Source organism: Copidosoma floridanum, unplaced genomic scaffold, assembly GCF_036245765.1.
Source record: "Copidosoma floridanum isolate Cflo_tuat_1 unplaced genomic scaffold, Cflo_Japanese_pri ptg000020l, whole genome shotgun sequence".
In the NCBI taxonomy this organism is placed as follows: domain Eukaryota; kingdom Metazoa; phylum Arthropoda; class Insecta; order Hymenoptera; family Encyrtidae; genus Copidosoma; species Copidosoma floridanum.
Window position 1 is genome coordinate 39,090,163 of NW_028321897.1, and position 25,654 is coordinate 39,115,816.

General features: G+C 35.1%; 1 protein-coding gene across 2 annotated transcripts in view; it reads right to left on the reverse strand.

Moving 5' to 3' along the window:
- Positions 1–11,123, reverse strand: part of dnc (phosphodiesterase dunce) — a 1,903,237-nt gene extending 1,892,114 nt beyond the window's left edge. For both annotated transcript variants that reach the window (XM_089593782.1, XM_089593781.1), the window contains exon 1: positions 10,640–11,123. The gene's annotated coding sequence lies outside the window, so the exon portion shown is untranslated. The remainder of the gene's footprint in view (positions 1–10,639) is intronic.
- Between the last annotated feature and the right edge of the window lie 14,531 nt (positions 11,124–25,654).

The window sequence follows — 25,654 nt, forward strand, 5'->3', positions numbered from 1 at the left end:
TTCGATGGAGCCATATCATCTGATTTAGGTTATGTCTATCTTCAGATTGGGCGCAAACTTTTCTAAAAAGGCTATCATATCATAAGTCTGGTCAGGTGTCCGGTTGTAGGCATATACTGCACTACCGAGGGCTAAATACTACATGTTCTCCCTAAGACCAGAGTCGTACATGTAGGCTCACACTTTATTTTGCAAAGTACGATAGAGCAGTTCTGAGACTCTACTGTGCTGAGCAGTGTCTGGACGTATCGTCACGAAATTTTCCAGACAATATCATGCTTCACATTTTGTTTTCACTGGATATGCCATGGTCAATCTTAAGTATTCATCCGTTTAAGCGATTATAAATTTGTATCCTATAGGATGAGCGGCTGGACTGATCGCTCCCATTGTATCAGCATGAACTATCTCGAGTGGTTTAATTTCCCTTTCTCTTCTAGTATTGAACGGCAGTCTCTCTATTTTAGCAACTTGGCACACTTCGCATTTGCAATAAAGCTATCGAAGACGGCCTTATTCAAATCTTTATTGTCCAGATACTTTCTTTGCAACGCTTTGAAATACTCCACTAAGGCATGTCCGAATCTTACATGCCAAAGCATGGCTCTGTTATTCCTTTCAAATTTTCTGTACTTTTCTTTAACTGGACTTCGAGCTTCTATAATCTCACCAATCATAAGGATCATCACAATTATTGATTGTTCTATTTTTAACAGTTTTCTTAAACTTACTTTGATGAGAGCTGTGTAAATTAGATCTTTAAGATTTATTGTTTGAAATTTCAGGGCAGCTCTTATCATTAGTGCTGACTTGCTGAACCTTCTTAGTTTTTGCTTTCGGGAGATTTTCAACCATTAAACAGTCTATAATTTCTTTACATTTCTTATTCTTACTTGTGGTCAGGCCATCTTGCAGTAGTTCTACTATCCAGTAAGGACTCTTATGAACACCGAAAATTAAAGTCTCGTTAGAACACGGATCGAATGTATCTAGCTTTGTGTTATCTAGGTATTTACTCATGCCCCTCTCAGCAAAACGGCGAAGTGATAGCAAATTTATAGCGAGCGCCTTAGCACATACAACTCTATTAAGGACTATCTTGTTTTGGTTATTTTTACCCGAAACTCACCATTTTCCTCCGCTCTCAAGTCTGCGGAGGAATCTTTGTTCGTGCATTTAATCAATTTTTTTTCGCAGTCATTAAAATTTTTGAAGTACAGTTTGGAATTAGCAAAGTGTTCTGTAGCGCCTGATTCTGCTACGAACCCAATTTTGTTGCAAACCGTTAACTCATGCTTTTTTTATGCAAGTAGAGAGCAAAGTTTCAGGGTTAACAGCAAACAAACCACTACATGCATTGAACCTAGGTATTTCTACATTATTTTTACCTTCTCCACCTTGTTTCTTGTTATCAACCTTGGCTTTCTTGTTGTTACGATTTGTAGGCTGTGTTTCATGTTTTCATTTAATACTGTCTTTATTATTATGACTACTCCTAATGTTACCACCACCAATGTTGTGTTTCAAATTTTAGTCGTTACTTTTGTCAGAATTACCTCTGCACTTCCCTATATGCTCTCGCAGGTTCTGAACGAACTGTTGGCAGGTGTAGCACCGCTTGAGGTTCTGCCATTTTATCGGGCAGTCCCTTGAATAGTGCCCGTTGTTATTGCACTCATAACATAGGATGCTGGCAGTGGCTGCACTTGCAGCAGTAACGTTGGTAGCTGGTCAAGAGCCTACCCTACCTAGGCTTGGCCCAGTGCCGATCCCACCTCGACTCGGTCCAGCGTTTGCCCCACCTCAGCTTCCTACAGCACCCATTGTTGGTCGTGAAAGTGATCCTTCTGCCTCCTGTTTCAGAAAGTAGTGTCTTAGATACTTATAAGATAAGCCATCTTCACTTTGAAACAGCCTGTTACAATCAGCTTTTTTTAAGATTGGTACTCCATCGATAATCGCATGATAGAAACTATCTCTTTTCTTATCTTCAGGAAAATTGTTAGTTTCACTAACTAGTTTAAAATCTCTTACTAGTCTATCAAAAAATTCACTAAATTTAGTAGCACTTTGCTCTTTAGGGTCAAATCTAACGGAATGTGTTTTGTTACGTATGTAATGTGCGCTCATTTTTATGTCACTTATTTTCATATCTTTGATTTTTTGTATTATTATTAAAAGAGCGGTGATATTCTTTGTTTTAGTAATCTAGGGGCAACCTACCTAGTATTGCATTTAGGGCCTGTTCTTTATCTTCTTCCATTTTTTCTTAAGTGATATTAATAGTGGCTTATAATTTTGAATTAATTGTGTAAAGCAATTTTTCATTTTTTAACTCTGACCGTAATTGTTTTAAGAATAATTTTAATTTAGTTGCATTAGTGAAGGAATAATTAAAGCAACCTATACTCTCTTTATTGACAACTTCTATCTTTCGAATATCATAAGACACATCGCATTCTAATATAAACGAACTATTAATGAAGTTAGAGTTTAAGTTAATCAATCGTTTACATAAATTAGGCCACGGAGTGAATGTAGTTAATTTGTTTACCTTTTGTATTCGACTCCTGGTCAGTTATCACTCAAGAGTCTCCATCTTCTTTTGTTGAGTGGCTAAAAGCTACTCAAACTCAGTTCTGAGTGTCTCTTAGGGTCTAACTCCTGTTTCCCTCCCTTTTTTTCCAAGGCCTCTTTGTGTTGGGAGACAACAGCCTCAAATCTCATGGACATCCAGAAGCTCTGCTAGTACCTCTCTTGTAACATCGGTTTCTTGATTTCCTCAACATCTTTCTTTGATGCTTTTGAAATTTCATTTTGTAAGTTTACGAGGTTTTAAGATTAAATATTTTTACCAGTACTTTTCATCAGTTTTTTCAATCATTTCATTAGGTGATAAGCACTTGTGTTACTTTAATAATTATTTATTTAACAAAGTGGCCAGTGAGCGCCCCAGGTCATTGGGTGATAGGCACTTGTGTTATTATAAATTATTTATTGAACAGAGTGGCCAGTAAGTGCCCCGTGTCATTGGGTGATAGGCGCTTGTGTTATTAACAATTATTCATTTATCTGAGTGGCCAGTAAGCCCCCCGGCTCATTGGGTGATAGGCACTTGTGTTATTTAAATAATTATTTATTTAACAGAGTGGCCAGTAAGCGCCCCGGGTCATTGGGTGATAGGCACTTGTGTTATTAACAATTATTCATTTATCTGAGTTGCCAGTAAAAGCCCCATGTCATTGGGTGATAGGTGCTTGTGTTATTAACAATTATTTTTTCATCCGAGTTGCCAGTAAGCGCCCCGTGTCGTGGGGTGATAGGCGCTTGTGTTATTAAAAAATATTTATTGAACAGAGTGGCCAGTAAGCGCCCCGGGTCATGAGATGATAGGCACTTGTGTTAATTTAATAATTATTTATTGAACAGAGTGGCCAGTAAGCGCCCCGTGTCATTAAGTGATAGGCGCTTGTATTATTAACAATTATTTATTCATCCGAGTTGCCAGTAAGCGCCCCGTGTTATTGGGTGATAGGCGCTTGTGTTATTAAAAATAAATTATTGAACAGAGTGGCCAGGAAGCGCCCCGGGTCATTGGGTGATAGGCGCTTGTATTATTAACAATTATTTCTGTATCCGAGTTGCCAGTAAGCACCCCGTGTCATTGGGTGATAGGCGCTTGTGTTATTGAAAATTATTTATTGAACAGAGTGGCCAGTAAGCGCCCCATGTCATTTGGTGATAGGCGCTTGTGTTATTAACAATTATTTATTTATCCGAGTTGCCAGTAAGTGCCCCGTGTTATTGGGTGATAGGTGCTTGTGTTATTTAAAATCAATTATTGAACAGAGTAGCCAGTAAGCGCCCCGGGTCATTGGGTGATAGGCGCTTGTGTTATTAATAATAATTTATCCATCTGAGTTGTCAGTAAGTGCCCCGTGCCATTGGGTGATAGGAGCTTGTGTTATTAAAAATCATTCATTTAGCAGAGTGGCCAGTAAGTGCCCCGTGTTATTGGGTGATAAGCGCTTGTGTTATTAAAAATTATTTATTTAACAGAGTTGCCAGCAAGCACACTGGGTCATTGGGTGATGGATGCTCGTGTTATTGGACCTCATTTCAATCTCGCGCGTCGCCTTCGGTACTATTTTTTTTTTGATTTAGTGATTTTCCACGTGAGATAGGTTGGGTCCTAGAGAATTCTCAAGTTTGGCTGGAACTATATCCCAACACTGTTTTAGGCGTGCCACCAGCCGTAGCGTGAGAAGATGCGCATGCTCAGTTCAGCTGAACTCAAGCTATAACCGAAACGCACACCTCCCCTCATCGCTTCAAGGCGTCCCCGTTGGCGATGACTGACTGGTTTAGCAAAAACGCGTCTCTTTTGTCACGATGCCAGTTCATCCATCGTATTAACAAACACGTGCCGTCTTTCGATTCCCCCGAATGTCTGAACAAAAAAAAACTATCTAACAAAAAGAACCTTAGTTATGTGACCTTTACTAAACTACCTTGTGCCATCTTCAAACAAAACACAAATGTTTTAAGGAGTACGATAAACAAACATGAGAAAAAAAAACAACACTTTACATAAATTTAGAGATTTCAAGACAATTTATAGTACTCACTGCTGTTCACTTTCTTCTGTAGTACGTCTTTCCTCACTGCTCCGCCCGAGGCCTCGAGAGTTGGGCCGTCGTTTACACCTTGAGGCAATTTGGCCGATGCACTCTCACGTTCTTGTATCTACTCTGCCACCTCTTGAGGAAATCGAGGTGAGCGCACAGCCAAGCTACTCCGTTTCACAGTGCTCGCCACCCAAAAAAAGCTCACGGTTGCTTTCACCGTTACGGTAACACGTAATAAAAAGGTACACAGAAAACGCGCGATTAACTCTAACACGGAGAGAGAAGAAAAAAAAAAACGCTAGAGAGATCTACCAAGTACAAATCCGCACTACAATTTAAGGCCCATAACCTGTTAGCAGTATGGATGTTTGGGTATGTAATTGGGCAATAAAATGTACAATACTATCGCTTTTATTACAAAATACAAACATGTTTATTCTCACTATCTGGAGTATATGCTATCCTTAGGGTTTTACAATCTCAAGTACAATAATAAACTGAACTAAAAAAGTAAGATCAAATAAAAGGTTATACAAAGACAGAGAGTACGTGTAAATTAGGCTGACTGACCGCGCGAGAATTGAAAACTATAGGTATCAGACGCTGAAGTGCAGCGTCACGGCGTCTTGTTTCTTTACTATTACACATGCACAAACATTTAGTTACGAGCACCAAATATACATCTTACACATACAATACAGAAAAATTTTTTAATTTATGCTTCTTTAGGCACACTATGTAAGAGAGTGTATCAACGATTTCAGATTTGTGATCTTGAGAAAATGTATGATGGAAGTGGCTTTTGCATGTTACTTTCTCTTCACCTCGCCACCTTGCCATACCGCTACGACCCACGGCCGGTCACATCTATACCATACAACACCACGTCATCACACCACTTGAAAAAAACTTTCCACAAGATGTCTCCTGCACACACACACAGAGGCCCTTATCTACTCTCCCATGAGAAATCCCGATATTAGAAACTTGATTACTTCTTTTTATAGTATTGCTCGTAACTTATTTTTAATGTAAATAATAATTTACTATTTATTAATTAATTTGGTTCAATTTATAAATAAATAGTGCATTTGGCAAACTAATCTAAGTTGAGTAATTTTAGTGTATACTTTAAAATTAGTTAATTTAGGCAGAGCAGCTTCTCTACGTATCAATAAATAATTATGTATAACTATTTTTTGTTACGTTTACAATAAATAAATAAATAATTATTTGTACAATTTTTAAAAAAATTTTTATTGTATTCTATTGTAACTTCGGTAAACTAAAACTACTAATAAATTTTTTTCCCCGATCGTGTCTTCGAAATTTTCCATTTTGACTTAAAAATACTTTTGAACAGGGACCAACCAGCATTTGAAAAGACATGAATCACCTGCAAACTTTATTCGTAGCTGCAGCACATTGACCAACCATGATTCATGCAGAAGCACGTTGGCCTGTGCTGACTGGAAACGAAAAGCAAATACAATAATAAAATACGTTTCAATGCAGAGAAACGAAACAACTTTAAAAACTAATAGAGGCAAAAGGTCCAACTGAAAAAAGCTGAACTGGGGTGCAATACTAAATGCTGGCACAACTTGATAGGACGTTAAAAGTTAGAATAACGTAGAGTAAATACGTATAGACAAATAATTATACATACTACAGTAAACCTAGCAGAGCAACATTGTTAACTTTTCGCTCGTTTTTAGTACATACCCTCTTACACCATAGAATTTTTTTGCAATAGCCTAACTTTTGTAATCCTGACAAATGTTGCTACTCTTAAGTATGTAAAAAAAAAAAAAAAAAAAAGTTGAGCCAATAATTGACAATAGCTCCTTCCCTTCTTCCTGACTCAGACAGGACACTACGTGCTGACGTCCTCTTCAATGAATAAGCAAACGGAAAAATAAGTAGTGATCACGCTACTAACATTTTGAAATGTATTCGTAGCTAACAATAAATTGAAATGACTGACAAACTTAGTTAACTTAAGAAACAATGGGTCACGACAAACACTTGATTAGTGTTTAGATCACAACTACAGCCACTTCAGAGAAAAGTGGTTGGACCGCTGTAAACAATTACTTTTTCACGACTATCAACTTGTTCGATTAATGTATTTGGCAACCTTAGTAACTATTATAGTTATTAATGTATAAAAACTACTACCACTAAACCTGTTATAAATATAGCAACACATTAAACGATTATTGAATCAACACTTACATGAAATATTTGGCAATTTTCACCGCTTTTGTTGCTACAAAATTGATTGAATAAACGAACTATGCTAAGTCTAAGTAAATTTTTGTAATATGTTATTGTAATGTTAATATTAAGTAACACGGAAATTCTGTAAAATTTTGATGCAAAAGAGAAAGGAAGGGCACTAGTGAGTGAATCATTTTCCTCTCTCTTGACGCATGTAGGAAAGCTAGCCAGATGTGGGAAGTGCCAATTTTGAGTGGCTAAACTAGAACAACTTCAGCCAATTAGATCTTCAGCTATTATCTTTTCCCCTAAAATTTTTGCTGGCAAGCTTTCCTGCGTCGTTTTCCAGCTAGCGCGTGATCGAGGTCCACTACTCATTATAAAAAGAGTCTGGATGCATAAGAAGGACACAGTACAGCTCAAGTTTTACCCTCAAATGGTCCACTGGATAGTCAAAGTCCGGCTCTGCTATCTTACGGTCCTCCACGAGTGCGATTTTAAAGTTTCAACCTTAGACTCTTCGCGTTGCTTCATTACGTGTACGTTTGAATATCCAAAAATAAACGTAATTTGATTTGAAACATTGAAGTGATTAAGTTTGCCTTTCCACTCCATTTTAACGCAGATGTGTTTTTGGAGTTCGCATTACGGTGTCGGTAAAAGACCACACTACGAGAATAAATAACAGAATTGTTCCTTACATAAAGTCTAGGACAATCATCTCTACTCAAGACGGTATTGGTGGCTCCTAGACTGGCCTCGAACTTAAACCATTTCACCCCTTGCGTAACCTGTAGAGCGTAACTACCTTTACTCGTTACAGTATTGGTAACCTCCGTGTACGGGATATTATTTTGACACGTCACGCTGGGTATTCTTGACAAATCAGAGGCGCGCCATGAACGAGTGCCTCGCAGTACTGTTTGACAACCGCTTTAATTCGATTAAAACAGTCGGGCTCCCCCCCCCCCTTTTGAACGCCTGGTCAAGGAATTAAGCTATTTTTTAGCCCCGCATCTTACCTACGTACCCAGTGCAAATTCCTGGTTATTAACTGCAAGCTTAGACTCGAATAATACGTCACGCGGAGGTAACACTATAAAAATATTGACTGATTTTTATTGCATTTTATTCTTCCACAATTTTTCCATGCGGAATCGAGATGACTTTTTGACTTAAGGACATTTGTTACACAGTTGGCAGAGGGAAAGTTTAGAGAGATAAGAGGAGCGCTATTATATGCAGTGACGTTGGCAATTATTTTTTTTATATAGATTCACCTACATACACGCTTTTACGCATACTTGACCTGTTTTGTTGTGTTTTTTAAAAAAAAAGGTTGCAAATCTATTTCAAATTTCATAGGTTTATTTTAAAACAATCTTTTATACAAATTAAAATTGGGAGACTCTTACATACCATATAAATAAAATTTTTCATGTTTAAATTTTAAATTTTTTCATTTTTATACGTTTAATTTTAAAAAATAGCAATTGAAGATGTAACCTTATAAAAAAAAAGTTCAGGTGGACAATCTACAAATTTTTCAGATATGTTTTTGCTACCTTAAATATACGTTTTCTGTTTGAATAATATATGCCAAAAAAACCTACGTGTAATTGAGGTCCTAAAAGGACATTCAGGGACATTTAATACTACTCTACTGAAGTAAGCGGTACTACAGAAGAATTCTCCTTACCCTTTTAGATATAATTTCTTTTTAGGTATTTAATACGGATTACAAATAAGTGTGTGAGTGTATGTGACAGTCGTAAATGTGATTTGAAAAATATAAACAACGTAGACCGTAAGAAGTTGTTTTGAAATCATCAGATAATGCGATAATAGTGCACAGTTTTGTACTAACAATTCTGTATATTGTTTATACTGTATTCAGTCGTAGTTTATTGTTTGTAATCGTTGATTTACCTAATATTAAAATATTTACTAAAACAAGACCAATTTAATGTCTCTCTTCAACCATAATTTCACCACCTTCATACACAATATTGTTTTATAGAAGGTGTATTTATATCCATAATTGTATTGAATGCCATATCATTTCATATAACTATAATTCAATACTTGGGTTCCCGAACACCCACTGTCATCGTGTTTGTTTATACCAGCAAGTACACCCCTAAAGATAGAGAATTAAAAACTCTTAGGTGAGGGTAGGAAAAAAAATAGTCTTGAGGACTCACAAGAGTCTCAACCATACCAAAAATCACAAGAAGTTGAATTGGAAGGAAAACTTCATATGTATCTTATGAATACAATTTTTGGCATCAAGAAAATGACGAGAGAATTTATTAAGTCAAAGATAATTTTTTCACTATTACCCTCATAATAATTAACCTCTTTAATTTTGAAATTCACCGGAGGGCACTGATATATACTAACAAACCATTAACCTCTTTAATCTTTCAGATTTTTAAATAGGTATAATTTGTATTTTTGCTGGGATAAAAAACGTAGAGATTGAGCTCCAGAACTTTGTTCCTCTGCTGGTTTAAAGTTGTGGGATAAGAGAAAAAAATTTTTAATTATATATTTTTTGTGAGCTTTGAATCTTCACAGCTTAAAAAAATAGCCGTGTTTATAGATTATACGAGAAAAACTCCAAGTTAACGGCCTTCTAAGTCCAATGATTATTTTATGGCAGAAAAAGAGCACGGTACTTTTTAGCATTATTATATTTTTTGTACTTTTCACAGCTTCTTACTGGACCAAGTTAACTGTATGCATTCCGAACAAATATGTTTTTAATAAAAAAATTTTTTGTTCTGAGAAGTGTTAGGAATAGATGTAAAATTTTTAACTGAAAACGCTTTACATTACATGTCATTACACTACGGTGTTCCATTTAGTAAGTCTCGGGTAAAGCCAAGACAGGGGGGCCGGTAGTTATTTTATACAGGGTTTGTAACAGCCTGTCCACAGATTATTTTTTAAAGGAAGTTAAATTAATAATTTAAGGTGATCATAAGCCCATAGTGCTTCTTTTTACAGAATCCTTTCCCTTGCAATGACTTGCAGACAAATACAAAAAAAAAACGGCTTGGTTTGACCCTTGTTTTAATGGCATATCATGGGAATCAGAAATTTTTAGAAACGTTAGAGATGTATTTATTGTGTGATTGACTCTTGGAGACGAAAATAGTGAGAAAAATTTAGGCTTAGGCTTATCAATATTTAAGATTTTGGGAATGTACCCTAACCAATAAAATAAAACGAGTAACAAAATTTTTATACTATCATAAAGCAGATTAGATATCCTGTGCTTATCACGATATGAGACTATAAACATTTTTTTACCGCTTTCACCTAACTCACGACACCAGTGGAAGATTAAAAACATAAAAAATCAAATAATTGGTTAATATTGGATAAACACTTTTTTTGGCCTAGCATTATTTATTTGGAGTCTAAAAAAAATAGTCAGTTGGTGCTAGGGTATTAAAATATAAAATTATGCTTCTATAGCAGACAATATATAAATATAATCATACTTTTACCAATATTTTCTCCAATTAAATTTTAATCAACCAAAACCGTTAGTATATCACACGTCTAGAAAGTAATAGCATGTCAAAAAGATTAATATTAACACAATAAAGCAGTTTCAGTACATAAACAAATTAGATCTATTGAATAAATTAATACAATACATTTAGGTAGAAAAAAAGTGAAACATACAAGAGTGTAGACACAGACAATGAGTGTGGTGGTAGTAATAGACAATAAAACATTAGGAAATTGAGCAAATGCTCAGGTATTGAACTCACCTATCACGAATATTGCGACACTCCTCATCATCCTCTTCCTCAATGTCATGGAGCCGGGGACTGAGTCGGTGCTGGCCACCAGTCTCGTAGGCCCCATCTTGGTGCTCCACAACATCTTCAATCTCTTCCTCTCCAATATCATCCTCCTCCTCTTCAAGGTCCCCCAGGTATTCGTCAAGACCAAGAGGTAAACGCTCCTCCTCTTCCTTCTCTACCTTAACCTTGGCTTCTTTGATGCCCTCCAGCTCCTTTTCGTTGGCAACCCCACTACTAACGTTACTGGAGTATTGTCTCAGTTTCTGTTGTTGCTTTTTGTGCTGCTGTACGATAATGTATGGGTGGGGGTAATGGTGCTGGTGGAGCTCCAAGTACTTATCGATGCCACCACTGCTGCTGGTGGGCAAGACCCTCGGGGCGTTAGAGCTAGTCCCGGTGCCAGCGCCGCCGCCGGCGCACGGCAGGCAGCAAGACAGCGCACCCCCCACCTCGCTGCCCTATCGTTACTTTTCTCTGAACAACACCATCAGCAATGAGATACAGATGTCCTTGCTCCTCTTCTCTTGTGTCTGTTTCGCTCGCTTCTCTTATCACTATTTTTTGGTAGTTAGACTTGCTTTAACTATTCGCTGATACAGTAACAACCATTTGTACGGGAGAAAACAGTTCTCAGTTTAAAACATGAGCAGTGACTTTACGTATCGCTTTTGATTATCATTCCGCTGTATGCTTGTAGGAAGTACTTACTGCATAAAAATTGCGAGAGTTGATTAATTGTTATAGTAAAATTAACTCTTGTTTTACTATGTGTGTAATCTTAGCAATAAATTAAAACTAAGGTTTGACTTATTGAGATATTAGATAGCTCATTTAAAAGTAGTTCAGTCTTGACCAGAGTTTTAAAGGTTAATAACATATAGCACTTGTTGTAACAGCTGTGATAATACAAGTATGATATACTGTACAGAAAAAGAGTGTTGAGTCTTATTTCGAAGACCAAATGATCGAAGATGTGATGAGTTTTCGGGAAATTGAAAAAGATGAACAGAGATTAGTGAAACGTTGTGAGAGGGTGATGGCTGACAGCTCGATAATAAGTTGATGGATAACGAGAAAGGAATCTTTAATAAAAATAGATGTTTTTATCCATTTATACTGCGCTATTGAATCCAACGAAAAAGAGAGCAATTTCTCTTTCTTTAAAAATGTTGCTATTGTGGTACTTTTAAAATTTTCCTCAGATTTTTAACTAGTAAGTATAATAACACTTGCACATGTAATACGAAGTCACGTATGTATGTTAGTTGAGTTAATGCACTGCCTTTTCTGGCATGCATATAATATCCTGCCGATAAAATTTAATCACAGAACCAGTAGATTACGTATAAAACTTTAAGCTTGTACTACTGCTGTTAAGTTTTTTGTTTTGATTCCACACTTGTAATACATTTAGGGATCTTTTACCTTTTTCTCTGTTCTTCTAACGGTGCCATTAGCATGGCTGACCTTTTTCCTCCGTTTTTTGCTCTTTTTATAGTAATATACTTTTATCATACATGTTTTTCACTCTTGCTCACTGTCAATTTGAAAAAGAAGTAACAGAAAAAAATAATCTCTCTACTATACATACGGAAAAAAATAAGAGAGAATAATAAACAGCAGCAATGGTTTTTAGTCTCTCTTTAGTTAGTTTTCACCTTCGTTATGTTTTACGAACCTTTTTTCTGGAAGTTGGTAGCAGAACTCTAGAGATTGAGATCAGAGCAGAGATAAGCTTAATAGCCTTTTTTGTCAGGCCATTTGACTAATGCATGAATTAACTTCTACTTTCTATTTTCTTGCATATTATATTACTACTTGTACCCCTCTTTGTTTTTTATTCTGTTTCATCTGGTAAAAATGACAGCACCAATGCCATACGGATACTAGATATAGATATAACGTGGATAGCTATGCTTGTAAGAGTTTTTTTACATCTCATAAGAAGGGAAATAACGAGGATTACATTAATGAAAATCAGGGAGAAACTTTTTGGGAGCGAAGCACTATCTCTGACTTTTACAATTTTTTTTTGTGACACTCCTATTATATTATTAAAATCTGTTATATTATGCAGATAAGGAGATGTAAGACTATTATTTTTATTTCTGCTTTTTCTTTTTTTAAATCAAGCTGTTTTAATTTTGCGAGCTCATTGATACTAATTATATCAAAAACAAAAAGAAAACGATGAGAACGACAGCTTGCCAATGGATCATGTTATTTTCCCTTTATAGATGATTGTCGAATGCACTGGATTGTGTGTAAAAGATTGGTTGGAGTAGATGATCGAAGTCACATGTTTATCTATTGGCACTGCATAAAAATTAAAAATTTACAATGTATTTGTTAATATTATAATAATTATGAGGATAAGTATAGCAGTAAGTGTTACTGTTGTTGTTATAACTATTGTTATTTTTTTACTATTATTACTATTATTGTTATGGTTATAATTCTTATTATTATTATTGTTATCCATTTTTATCATTCTTATTATTATTATTGTCGTTATTATTATTATTATTATTATTATTATTATTACTATTATTGTTATAAGAATTGTATAAAATATTGTTATAGTTGTCTACAATGAGTCCTGCAGTATACATGTTTATATTATTTATCACATAAGATAATAACATATACTTATATCAAGCAAGTCAACGATGAGAGCATTTTTTGAATAATTATGTTAATGTTAAAGTGTGCTTCACTATTTTTTCTTATTTCATTAACTTGATGGTTGGTACATTTTTAATAAAAAAAAAAACAAAAAAATGAAAAAAAATAAATAAAAACAATTGACTAAGCTATATATCATGGTAGTAGGAGAATTATAATATACTAGGAAACTGAAGTTGTTAACGTTTTTGAAGAAATATGTAGTTACCCAGTCATGATTTGTCACGTATATTATAAAGGTGTAAAAAGTATTTTTTCAAACAGCTTAATAACTTTTACTAGATATGCACAATTTAGTACAAAAAAAGCTTATTCTAACTACCTTAGCCGAAAGTTCAAGCTTCACCGACAGTGTAAGGGGACGAAAGCCAACGTTCCTTCCCTATCGCGACATCTATATTGCAGAGAGGGGTCGTGAGAAAGAAATTCCCGCTTCCTACTTCTCCTTGCTTGAGAGAGAGAAAGAGAGAGAGAGAGAGAGAGAGAGCAGTGCAAAAGTGCGTAAATATTAAGTACTAATCTACGCTGCGTTAATTTATTTTTTTGAGCTGTAAGAAAATTTCTATGCATGAAGCACGCGTCCAACTCGGGTATGACTATAAATTTGTCGTGTAATGCATTCAATCTCTTTTGGTAATACGCAACGTAGTAAATTTCTAACCTCAATGTAAATATAGAAACAATGATTTAATGACTGTTAGAAAATCTTATGATACTTAAACATGTGACTTTTGCAGCAACCGATGCCCAGGAGTCTAAAAAATAATTATATTAGCGTAAAAACGTTATAATGTTATTGATATGCAAAAATATGTATTAAATGATAAAATTTGTAAGATATTATTTGATACTTTATCAAATTTAAAAAATTTTTAATGTAATTTAGTTGTTCTGATCAATTTCTTTTACTTTTCAAGCCTGTCAACATCTACTAACCAACAACCCTCACTTTGCTCAGATCATAAATGTTAACGGATGATACAGGCCCTTCACTTTTATCCTCAATATATCCTATCACCACTGAAGCTAATTGTTTTCTGATGGCTTATGAACCAAAAACAGTAAGAAAAATAGTATACATTATATGGGACATCACTCGATAATCCGCTCCAACGGTTTGCCCTCCTCGACTTCGCCTCGAGGAGCAATTTCATTGGCGGGAGCGAATCATCGAGCTGTAAGATAATTTAAGTTTGGAAAAACTTTTTTAAAAGTTGAGTCAATTAAATGTTTTTTTAAACGTTTTCCACGCACAATTCCGAAACTTTTTTCTAACTTTGAAAAATCGTTTAAAAAACTTTCACGAAACTTTTTTATTCGTTAAAAATTTAAAAATATATTTTTAAATCGTTAATTTAAATCTTTTACTAGCTTTGAACAAAATTTTTCCAAACTTTTTCGAAAGATGATTTTTTTTTTCCTTAAATACCTATCAATTTCTGATAGTTTAATTTAAGTAAAGAAAGTTATTTCCAAATTTTTTACAAGTAATATACTTTTTGTTATTAAATTTTTCAAGATGAAAAAAAAATTTCACTGTAGATAAGAATATACTACTAAATTTATTCAAGGAATCACATCTTATTTTTTTTGTAAATTTTAAGCTTTATTCGATTTCGTGATTATTTAATCTTTTCATAACAAATGATTGTCCATTTACTATAGCATAATAACAAACATTGAAAATATTTTCCACTTCTAAAACTATATGCTCTTGCGTTGATTCACATCTGAAAATAAAAGGTAAGTAACTATGAAAGTTTTTAACAGCAAAAAATATGTTCCACTATGCATTTTCTGATTACAGCATAACATTTACATCTATCAGTACAGTTTTGACCAAGAATACATGGGCATTGGCAGATAAGGATAAAGTTGTCTTATAAGCCGAAATAAATATTATTATTTACCCTGTACTGAACGCAAGAAGATTGTGTCGTTTTATTTTTAGAGTAAGACGTAGTTTCATAATAAGTACCATGACTTAGAAGCCTACTAAAAAAATGACTCTCGTTTTTATTACACTGAATATTTCTTCTTTTAAAAAAATGTAAAACTACTGAATCGACCATTATTTTCGTAATTTTTCTGACAGCAAAAATATCGTCATGGATAATTTTCAGTTTTCTTCTATGAGTATCTCTCTCTTCTACTCTTTTACAAAAAAACTAGCATCACTATCTGTTCTTAATAATTTTTCTTTCATTTCTGTTAATTTCAGATAACTTATTATTGAAGAAGAAATTTGAAGCTTAGGATTTTTTGATTTAGGAACACACTTTTCAAAATTCCATTTAAATTTTCAAATGTAAAACAAGACATAGTCCACAGTGGTCCAAATTTTTTAACTTCATCTGTTAAGTGAAGCAGTAAATGAATATTGCAAGTCATGTATTTTTTCCGTACACTACTCCAAATTTTTTCACAAATTCTATTAACACTTGCCCAGCTTGATCATCATCTGCTCACCATCACTTGAAGAATTCAAAAGAGAAATACCGTAAACTAATAATAAGAAATGATCATAGTATTCTGATTTCATTAAATTTCTTACGACTGGTAAACTGTACACGAATAAAAATATCTTAAATTCTGAAGCTTTCCGAAAGCAATATTCAGAAATTTTTCTAGAAATCCTTTGTAAAAATGATGGCAGTGTTGTGTAGGAAAAATATTGGTAAGGAGGTGCTTCGTGAGGATGATCAAAACTTATTATTTCAAGGACCTTTAGTCAAGATACTGTAATTATAGGCAAGGTAGCACGTGTGTTCCCTTCAAAGGCTCGTCGTGTACTCTCCTGATGGACTCTCTCCTTGCTCGCGCTTCCCTTCCCTTGGCCCTAGGGCCCCTCGTTATGAGGTTTGAAGAGAGGGAGCGTAGAGTCTTACCTATAATATCGTACGTTACACGTCCAAGGCCGTGACGTCATCGCCCTCGACGACGCTGACTTTTCAATTTATATAGTGTTGAGTCTGTATACTTGTTTTCGGCTTGATGTGTGTGTGTATGTGTGTGTTGTATTCTTTGTGTTTTGTTGTCTGTGTTGTTTATATAGCTGAATCTTTCACACTCATCCTTCCATTCAACTGTAAAGAACCGCCGTTCTTTTTACATTAATATTTTTGCTCTTTCAATTATTCAATTTCTTCTCATCGTGTGTCGAGTGTATAACAATATTGTTTGTGTATGCGCTTTTCCTTGTACTACAATTATGTACAAAATTGCCGTGAGGTGGGAATTTGCTTAGTAGTACTTTATATTAAATCTTGTTTTAAAATGTAGCTTCCATTTTAACTTCCACATGTGTTTAATTACAAAAAAAAATTCCGTACAAACTTCTTATTATACTATTCAAGTGAATAAAAAAAAATCTTTTTGGATCTCGTCCTTCGGACTGCGCCCCCCAATATAGTCGAGCGACTCCCGGCACTTCTTTTCGTCCACATTCTTATCATTATTATTAATATTATAGCTACAATTATCTTTTACTTGTTTTACTTTATTTTAATTAATTTTTTTTTTTAGTAGACCTTAACATAACTCTCTTACTGTTACATATTTTGGGAAGAGAAAAAAATTATTTCTAAATATCCTACGGACTGCGCCCCCCGATACAGTCGAGCGACTCCAGGCGCTTATCCTCTTTTCCTTATTACTATTATAATTGTTATTAGCATCCTTATTATTATTTCAGTTATAGCTACAATCCTCATACATGTGTTTTTTTTTTGTTCTTTATATAAACTTAAAACAAATTTTCTGATGTTACATATTTTGAAAAAAGAAGAATTCTTTCTTAGTATCCTCCTATGGACTGCGCCCTCCGATATAGTTGAGCGACTCCCGACGCTCATACTCGGTGTCTCACGAATTTTAATTTTGTGTCACAGCTAACGGCAATCCTAGTATTCGTATAGAGGGTTGCAGTCGTCTTTCTGCTCTGAGTTCTGATGTCAGCGCAGTTTGAATTACTGCTACTTAATTTTCGTGCTTCCTCTTCAGCTCTTTGTTTACCTGTTAACATTCTATAACATATTAGTAGTAGGGCCCCCCGATGGAGAAGGCACTTATACATAAGAAAAAGAAGCACCATGCCGAATTTATTAACTCTGTAACATATAAAGCTGTTAGCTATTAGTTACCAGCCCTGGTTCCTGCCTATGAGCCCGCGCTTTAGTCTCTGTGGTAAATACTTGTCCTAACACTATTTATATCCCTTTGATAGGTATTTATTTAAGTGTATCACCGTATTTACCTCACCCTTTCTCTTATATTTCCCCTTTATTCAGTTAGCGTTGAGCTGCGAGTGTGGCTCTCTCCTCACATATAAAGTATACAATAATAAACGTATATTTTTTTTTAATTATCTTGCTTTCCTTCTTGTCCAGATATTATTGCCTTTTTATTATTTTTATTAACTTAAGTACTTTTTGTACGTTTCAAACTTTTCTATCGCAAATATGTTTTTTTTGTTTTAATTACTTATTTTGCATCGGCTTTACGTGTGCGTATAAGTTGGTTACTGAGTATGTAAATGGTCGATTAAAATATTGTGCGCCCCATCTTGCCTACGGAGTCATATAACATATTCGAGAAGACTTTATAGTCAGATAGTTTGACGATCGGTTATCTTACGTTTGACTTTTGTTTTGGTAGCGACGAGCTTGGAGGTGTGAATTAAAAAGAATTATTTTACGACCGTGCATTCCGCATTTATGTTTAGACCTGTGTAGTATATTTTTCGAGTATTTTTTATCCTTACATTTTCTGATACTATGTTTGTCTGCTACTCCCCCTCTCTCTTCCCTAACGTGATTAGGCTTAGGATAGGGATTATATGGATATTTCTTGCTTACTTTTACTCTTACCGCCACGCCGCTAACGCATTTGCTAATTTCGTTCGTTGCTCTTTCGCTGTTTTTCCCCTCAAATACAAAACTTTTATTTTTTCTCTTTTTTTTTTTCTTTTGGTCTCTAACGAAAAAGTGCTTTTTAAGGTGTTCGCGCTGTTGTCTGAGTTTCCGAATCTAAGCTTCGACACTGCTCATGTGACAACATGATTTTTTTGCACCACAAGAATCTCTGTGAGCTGTCTTCATGGACGCAATTCTGCAGGAGCAGTCCACGTGAACTAATGCACAATATCGTTGTGTAGGTAGTGGCTTTAAAGATTACAAGCATTCTTGCTTTTCTTTGTTGTTGTAGATCTCTATGCCTTCTTTTAAGTGTCGACGCCACTGTTTGAACGGGCTTTTCGTTATTTTACACGTGGTAGTCAATTCTATATCTCGGGACGATTATGTGTGACGTTTCAGGTGTTGTGATTATCAGCATATCATGATGGTAGGAGTAGGATTGTTTCTATTGGAGAACGACAGAAGGAAGGAAGAAGAGAAGGTTTAATCTCTCATACTTGATGTGGGCTCGTAGACCTTTTCAAAAAAAAGTTTTATTTTTCCTGAAATTGCTTTATTTATTTTTCATCATTCCTCCATGCTTCTCTCTACCTAACAATGATTGCTGAAATTTTTTTTTTACAATAATAAAGTCAATCGGGTATTCAATAATGAAATTATTTTAATTTACAAGTATATGTCAGCCTATACGTATGTTTTTTCCTTTTCATATGTCTTTACCATCCATAATTTGTACATTTGGCCTGGGAGTTAATTCTACACCTATTGAGTACGTCTACTCCCTAGAGAGTGCCATACGCACCCCTCATTCGCTCTGCTTTTTCTCCATTGACGTTTTATTAAGTTGCAATTAAATTGTATTATTAATGCTTGGTTCATGCATACCTCCCCATTATAGTTATTTTTTTTTTTTTGCTTGCGCATTTAAGTTTGACGTATGTGAATATCTAGTTCACGGCGCGTCCAGAGTTCACGAAAAAAAATTTTATCGTAAACCTCATTAATCCCTCTCTTGTCATATTTTTGCGCTGCATCCGGGGGGCACAAAAATTTTAGAAAACTGAATTTTTGTACGTATTTTAACAATAGTCTTTCTCTACAAGGGTGTGGTTTTATTGTCAGAATATCTGTTGGTTGCGCAGTAATCACTTATTTCATATGTTCTTTTCGTTTTATTTGTTGCTCAGTCGTGGCTCGTCTGAGGGCCGTGAATTAATGAAAACCAACGTTTTTTCCAATATATGTTATACATGTATGTTTCTGTTTATCTTGTCTTTCTATACAATATACTATGTCAGTATACTAGCTTTATTTTTCTTATAATCTGTATTCCTTCTGTCATTATTATTATCATGAATCTTACTATCATTATTATTAATATTATTAATATTGTTATAACTATCGCCGTTGTACTTTCTTCAGTCAATAGTGTGACGTTGCACTTTCGCGCCCTGAGACACTACAGGGTGTCGCAGCCAAGGTGGTCCCAAAACAACGTCCAAAGACACTTACAAGGATCCTCTCGCCAAAGTCCGCTGTATCCTGAAACGCGAAAAACCCCTGTCCCCACGCTCACGATGTCCGCTGCTTGGCCCAGGAGACTCGTCCCTGAGGAGGTCTCGCCGGCGATAGTCCATCGGAATCAGACTACTCTCCCAAGGAGAAACGAGGCGTGACCTGTAAATTCGGAAGGAAGGAAAAACACACGCACGACAATAGACGAGGTAAATGATTTATACGAACACTTCACTTTATTTTGGCAAACTTTTACACGTGGGCTTTTAGGCCCGAATCTTGGCGCAATCCAGCGCTATCGCAACAATCCATGACAATCACCCTTTCCGCTGGACTCTGCCGTTCTCGCACTCCATGCTTCCTGGGGGCGTCCCGCACTACCCAATCCCCCAACACACACGTAAATACACACACGCTCGCACAATCTACTTTACCCTTACCTCCGGGTTCACCATATTCCGGGTCAAATCAACTATTGGGCCTGCTGATGACCTGGTCTCGCAGATGAAAGCTGGGGGTGGCGATAGTTCTCGTCTTCTCAGTCGTCGGTCGCAAGGTCGTTCCCAGTTGGCTTGGAAAGCTGATTCCGCTCTTTTCTCTCTCTCTCTCTCTCTCTCGATTCTCTCGATTCCTCCCGAAAACGCGAAAAACTTGGAAGCCCTGATTCGCTCGGATGTTACAACAAGAGTGTCGCATTAAGCTCACCAATTAGTGCAGCCTCGCGCATTACCGCACTATATCTACATACATACTTCTGAATCTTACCGCCAGGACATCATTCACACACACTCGAATGCGACGAAATTTATAGTACATACTCTTAATACGGATACATGGGTATACATACAATCTTCGTCGATGAAGCAATACTGGATTAGCACAATGGCGCGGTAATTACAAATATTTTATAGTACGCAATCCCACAGATAGACCCTTATATACTAGAACTACACATTCTTAGGCTTTTCTTCGGCGCTATGTTTTCGTTTCTCTCCTTGGCGCTACTCCTTGTATCAAATTACTCTCACGTAGAGCATGAAACACACAGACCCGGACCTTTATCAGCTACTTGTAAATAAAAATAGATTCCACCTTGATGACGCGTTTCAGCGCTTAATGCTGTAGGGTCAGAGAAAAATGACTCCGTCATAATAGCTTACCATTGTTTTAGGCATCCAATGAGGGTTGTGGTTCAGGTGGGGGCCTTATGCGCTTTTCGTTGGGCTCCCACACGTCAATCCTCATTCCCGGCCTTCCCTCTACATCTCGCATTTTAATGTCAATCATTACTAGAGCCCGTAATTTATCGGACCTTCCATCTAATAAATCATGTATGTTCGGCTCTTCTTGTTTATTTGACTTAATTAGATTCCTTACACGTTCTTTTTCTTCATGGTTGTAACCGGCTGTGTCTACGAGTTGCATTATCTTATCCACCCGTTTTTGTTTCTCTTACTCTTCTTCGTCTTTTGTAAAATTTTCTGTTTTTTCTTCATCACTTCCTATTTTTTCGTTAAATAACCTTATTACCGCTTCCCGCAAGCTTTCGACATTGTCCCCTTCAACGTCTGAGTACTTCCGATAAATTTCTTTGTAATTTAGCAGCTCTACTTTTGGAACAGGAACGCATTTTATCTCATCACTTGTATTAATGCATTCTGCGACTATTATTTCATTAATATTTTTGGCTATAAGATTTCCAAACAGTATTTTTTCCTCCGTCTTTTGGAGGGATATCCAGCCACTTTCTACTTTATTTATGCTTTCCTTCATTCGCGCGTAAGTTATTCGTCTCAATTTTGCAGGTATTTTAAAACACTCTGGCTGTATCAGCGGTATCTCTACGTTGTCCAACTTAATCATAATATTCTCGGCAGCACTTATCTGGCCCTGGTATCGCTTAAAAATATTCCGCCCTATGATTCCTTCCACATCAATTGGGAAGTCATGGGGGACGACATGTTATGTGCACTGTAATCCGTGCAACTGAGCCTGTACTGTGCCCAATGCTCCATGAGTCACGCCGATAATAGCTACTTGATACCTACTGTCTATTAGCATGTCAGTGCTTAAAAAATTAACCTTCATAATAGAAATCTCTGTGCCAGTATCCGCATAAAAAGTCGCTCGTAGACGCGCGGGTTTGTTATATCGGAAGAGACAAAGCTGAGGATCCCTCTACTAGCTCTTGATACGATATATGTTATGTTCAGGTCCTAATATTTGGTCCCTTTCACCTAGCTGCAGCAGTTTGAGAGAGAACAGATGGGTGAGAGAGTTTCCCTACTTTCCGTGCTTGATCCAATTTATGGCACTTATCCTCTCCTTAAGACGCTGTTCTCTCTCCCCTCTGGTCTCTGCTGCTTACTGTTTTCGATGGACTCGTCGAGTTTTTGCGTTATGAGTCACTAATTTTTCTCCCTGTTCCCGAATTCTTTTATCACGTGAATTGTTTTTCCAATAAAAATTCTACTAATCCAATTTGTTTTTAGTCTATTATATCGCGTGATTTATGTTTTGCGTTTAGGAAAAACACTCAAAGGAGGGGCGGATGAAACAATAAATTTATTTATATAATATATATACATATAGCGGAGGAATAATATATACATCAAGATAAAAAAATAAAAATCCAACGCTCTTGTCTCTACCTAATTAGTGCCCCTCCTATTTTGCCTTGGGAGTAAGGGATACAATTTATTTTATTAAAGATGTACTCACGTGCTAGTCAACATGCACACCAATAGGAATAAAATTTCTGGGACCATTTCCGTTGCTTTTTGTCTTCTTGATCTTGTGATTGTCAGCGATTGTTACCCTAGTCCTACTGGCTTCCGGGCTGCTGTCGCTGCTGCTTGTTAACCGGTCCTGGGCGAAATTTCTTTGAAACGAGTACAATGAGAAAAAAAAATTTCGACTCTTACCGTATCCCACACCTTTATTTAAGATACCGTAATCTCCTTGCTCGCGCTTCCCTTTCCTTGGCCCTAGGGCTCCTTGTTATGAGGTTTGAGGAGAGGGAGCGTAGAGTCTCACCTATACTATCGTACGTTACAGCAGTTTAAGATTTTTTATTTTTGTATTGACAACATTTAAAAAGGCAAACAAAAAAGATAGATAAGTACGATTTTTCTCGTCAATCCAGAAAAACAAGCTTTTTCATTACTCCCGGAAAAATGCAGTGCACCTTATTAATTGCCGTAGATTCCACGTAATTTTTAACGAGTAAGCCAAATGATGATGGGCCTTTAACGCCAAAAGTACCTGACTCCTTTTTTCCTGACTACTGAGCTTGTTTGACAAAATTTTTTGATTTTGCTGTGATTCTTAATACCAAATTTTGAATAAAAGGGTACGTTTGAACATTTTCTACTCTTTCTATTCCTATTTTGCATCTCTGGCATCCATGCTTTCCATTGTATTGGGTCATACTTAAAAATAAATCTTTGGCAGGTAAATCACAAGTTCCACTTATCATCATTGCTTTTACTAGTATTTCATCTTCCGAATTCGATACTTTTAAGCTTACTCCTTTATATAATTTTTTAAAATTCTCTTGAAACCCTGAAGTGAATAAATTTGGAGATGGCTTCGCTTTGCCCATCCATATTCCAGCAACAATCATGTTTTCTCTTTTTTTATTCGTAGTTTACAAAATCATTCATTAATCATCAGATAAAGCGGCCGTACACTTATTTTCGATGATTTAAAAATTGATACTCCATTACTGTTCCAGGTAAAAGTAAGGTTATTCGGATTTTGGGTAAAGTTTCCATTTAGAGATTTGTATATCGATCCATCATATAAATCTTTATAATTTGATTCATTTTGTTTTTGTCTTCTAAATCGGTACAGCAAATTTGTACTAAAGCTTTTTCTCTTAAAATATATTCTAATAGACTAATTATTGGTATTTTTAGAAAATAATTTTTGCTGTCTTTTTCATTGCATTTTGGACAAAATTTTAAATTATGGTTTAATTTTAAAAAACAGTTAGCGCAGTAATAATGGTGCAGTAATAATGGCGTTTTTAAGGCTAATTTATACTTGCGAAAAATTTCTTAAGTTTGTTTACTGTTTTCACGCATTTATTAGGTTGTGTACAATGCATTGATATGAGTGAAAATACACTGGCTAAAAGTGTACCCGTTACATTATAAGAAATAGTGGAAGTGAATATTGATATCAAGCTCTCTGCTACAGTGATAGGAGCACTATTATAAATTGGTTCATTTGCTTCATTGGATTCGTCACCACTGCAGTCAGTAGTGTCAGTAGCTGAATCTTCACTATCACTATCATCTGACAAACTGTCTAAATCAGTTCTTTCGTCAGAATCGTCTTCTCATGAGCTTTCTTCTGAATTTCTAACAGATCTATGAAGGTTTAGAATCGAATTTTCATTGAAATTTGAAGTGAAATTGTGTACCATCGAAAAGTGAATAAAAAAGAAATCTGAATTCAAGTTCTTTCTCAGTCGTCAAACGCTTCGTGAGTACTAAAAATTTTCCACTTAACTAAAAATTTAATGCAAATTTCAATGACCCTTTATTTTAATATTACAAATGCCACTGATAGAAAACTCAACATTCAAACTTCCAAAATGGAAATTAGATGTGTACAAAGATTCTTGTTGTAAGAAACCCAAGAAAATGGTCAAGGATTTGATGGTTGATGTTTTAGGCATCGAAAAGTTAAAAAATATGTCACCTACTGGCAAAAATGGCCAGGAAAAAATACCTGCAGAAACTTACGATGACATTTTTGGTGATGACATATATGATAACTGAAATTTACATAAATTATTTGAAAATTTTTATTATATTAAATTTAATTTTACAGAATTTGTGACAACGAATACGAAAAAAAAGTCAAGACTGAAAAAAAATGAGCACAGGGAGTACTTAACATCATATTGTGCGCTACTTAGAAATCCGAAAAAATATGACGAAAAACTGAGCCAACAAAAAAATGAGAAAAGCGACCAAAAAGTAATTAAAGATAAAGAAGTAAATGAACTAAATCAAAATGAAGCCAATCATTAATCAAAAAAGATACTGCCAGTAAAAATTATAATCATAAAAAAGGAAGTTTTAAAACAAATTAAGGCAACAAAAATGAAAAAGAAAAAAATGTAATGAGCGACATTAAAACTAAAGAGGCTGAGTTGCAAAGAAAGAAAAAAGAGTTGGAAATAAAATACTTCTAAGAAATAAAAAAGATTGATGAAGAAGTCACTAAAAAAAAATTTAAGAAGAAAAATAATGGAATTCGTAAGAGGAAAAATAAGGATAAAATCTCTACGGCTTCAAGAAAGAAAATAATTACTTAAACTTTTATAAAAAACTGTAAAAGTACTAATTTTCTGTTACTAATAATAAGTACTTACCTAAATTATGTTTGTTATGCGTAAGATTGAATTGTATTGCTGTATCCTACAATTGTAACAATTAAATAGTTAGAGTCAAATGAAAATTCAAGGTTTATGTAGGAAAAGAAATATGATTCTGTAAATGTACTTACTAGTTAATATTTGTAATCCTTGTAACTTTGTTATCTTTTCATATGTCAAGAATTTAATAATAAGAATAAAATAATCAACGTATAAAGGATTTAGTCATAACTATATTTTCATCTTTATTCAACAGATCCCAATTTTATAGGTATTTTAGAAGAAAAAAAAATCATCTTTCGAAAAAATTTGAGAAGACATTGTTTAAAGCTAGTAAAAGATTGAAATTAACGATTAGAAAATATATTTTTCAATTCTTAACAAATAAAAAAGTTTTTTTAACGTTTTCTCAAAGTTAGAAGAAAGTTTCGGAATCGCGCGTGGAAAACGTTTGAAAAAACATTTATTTGA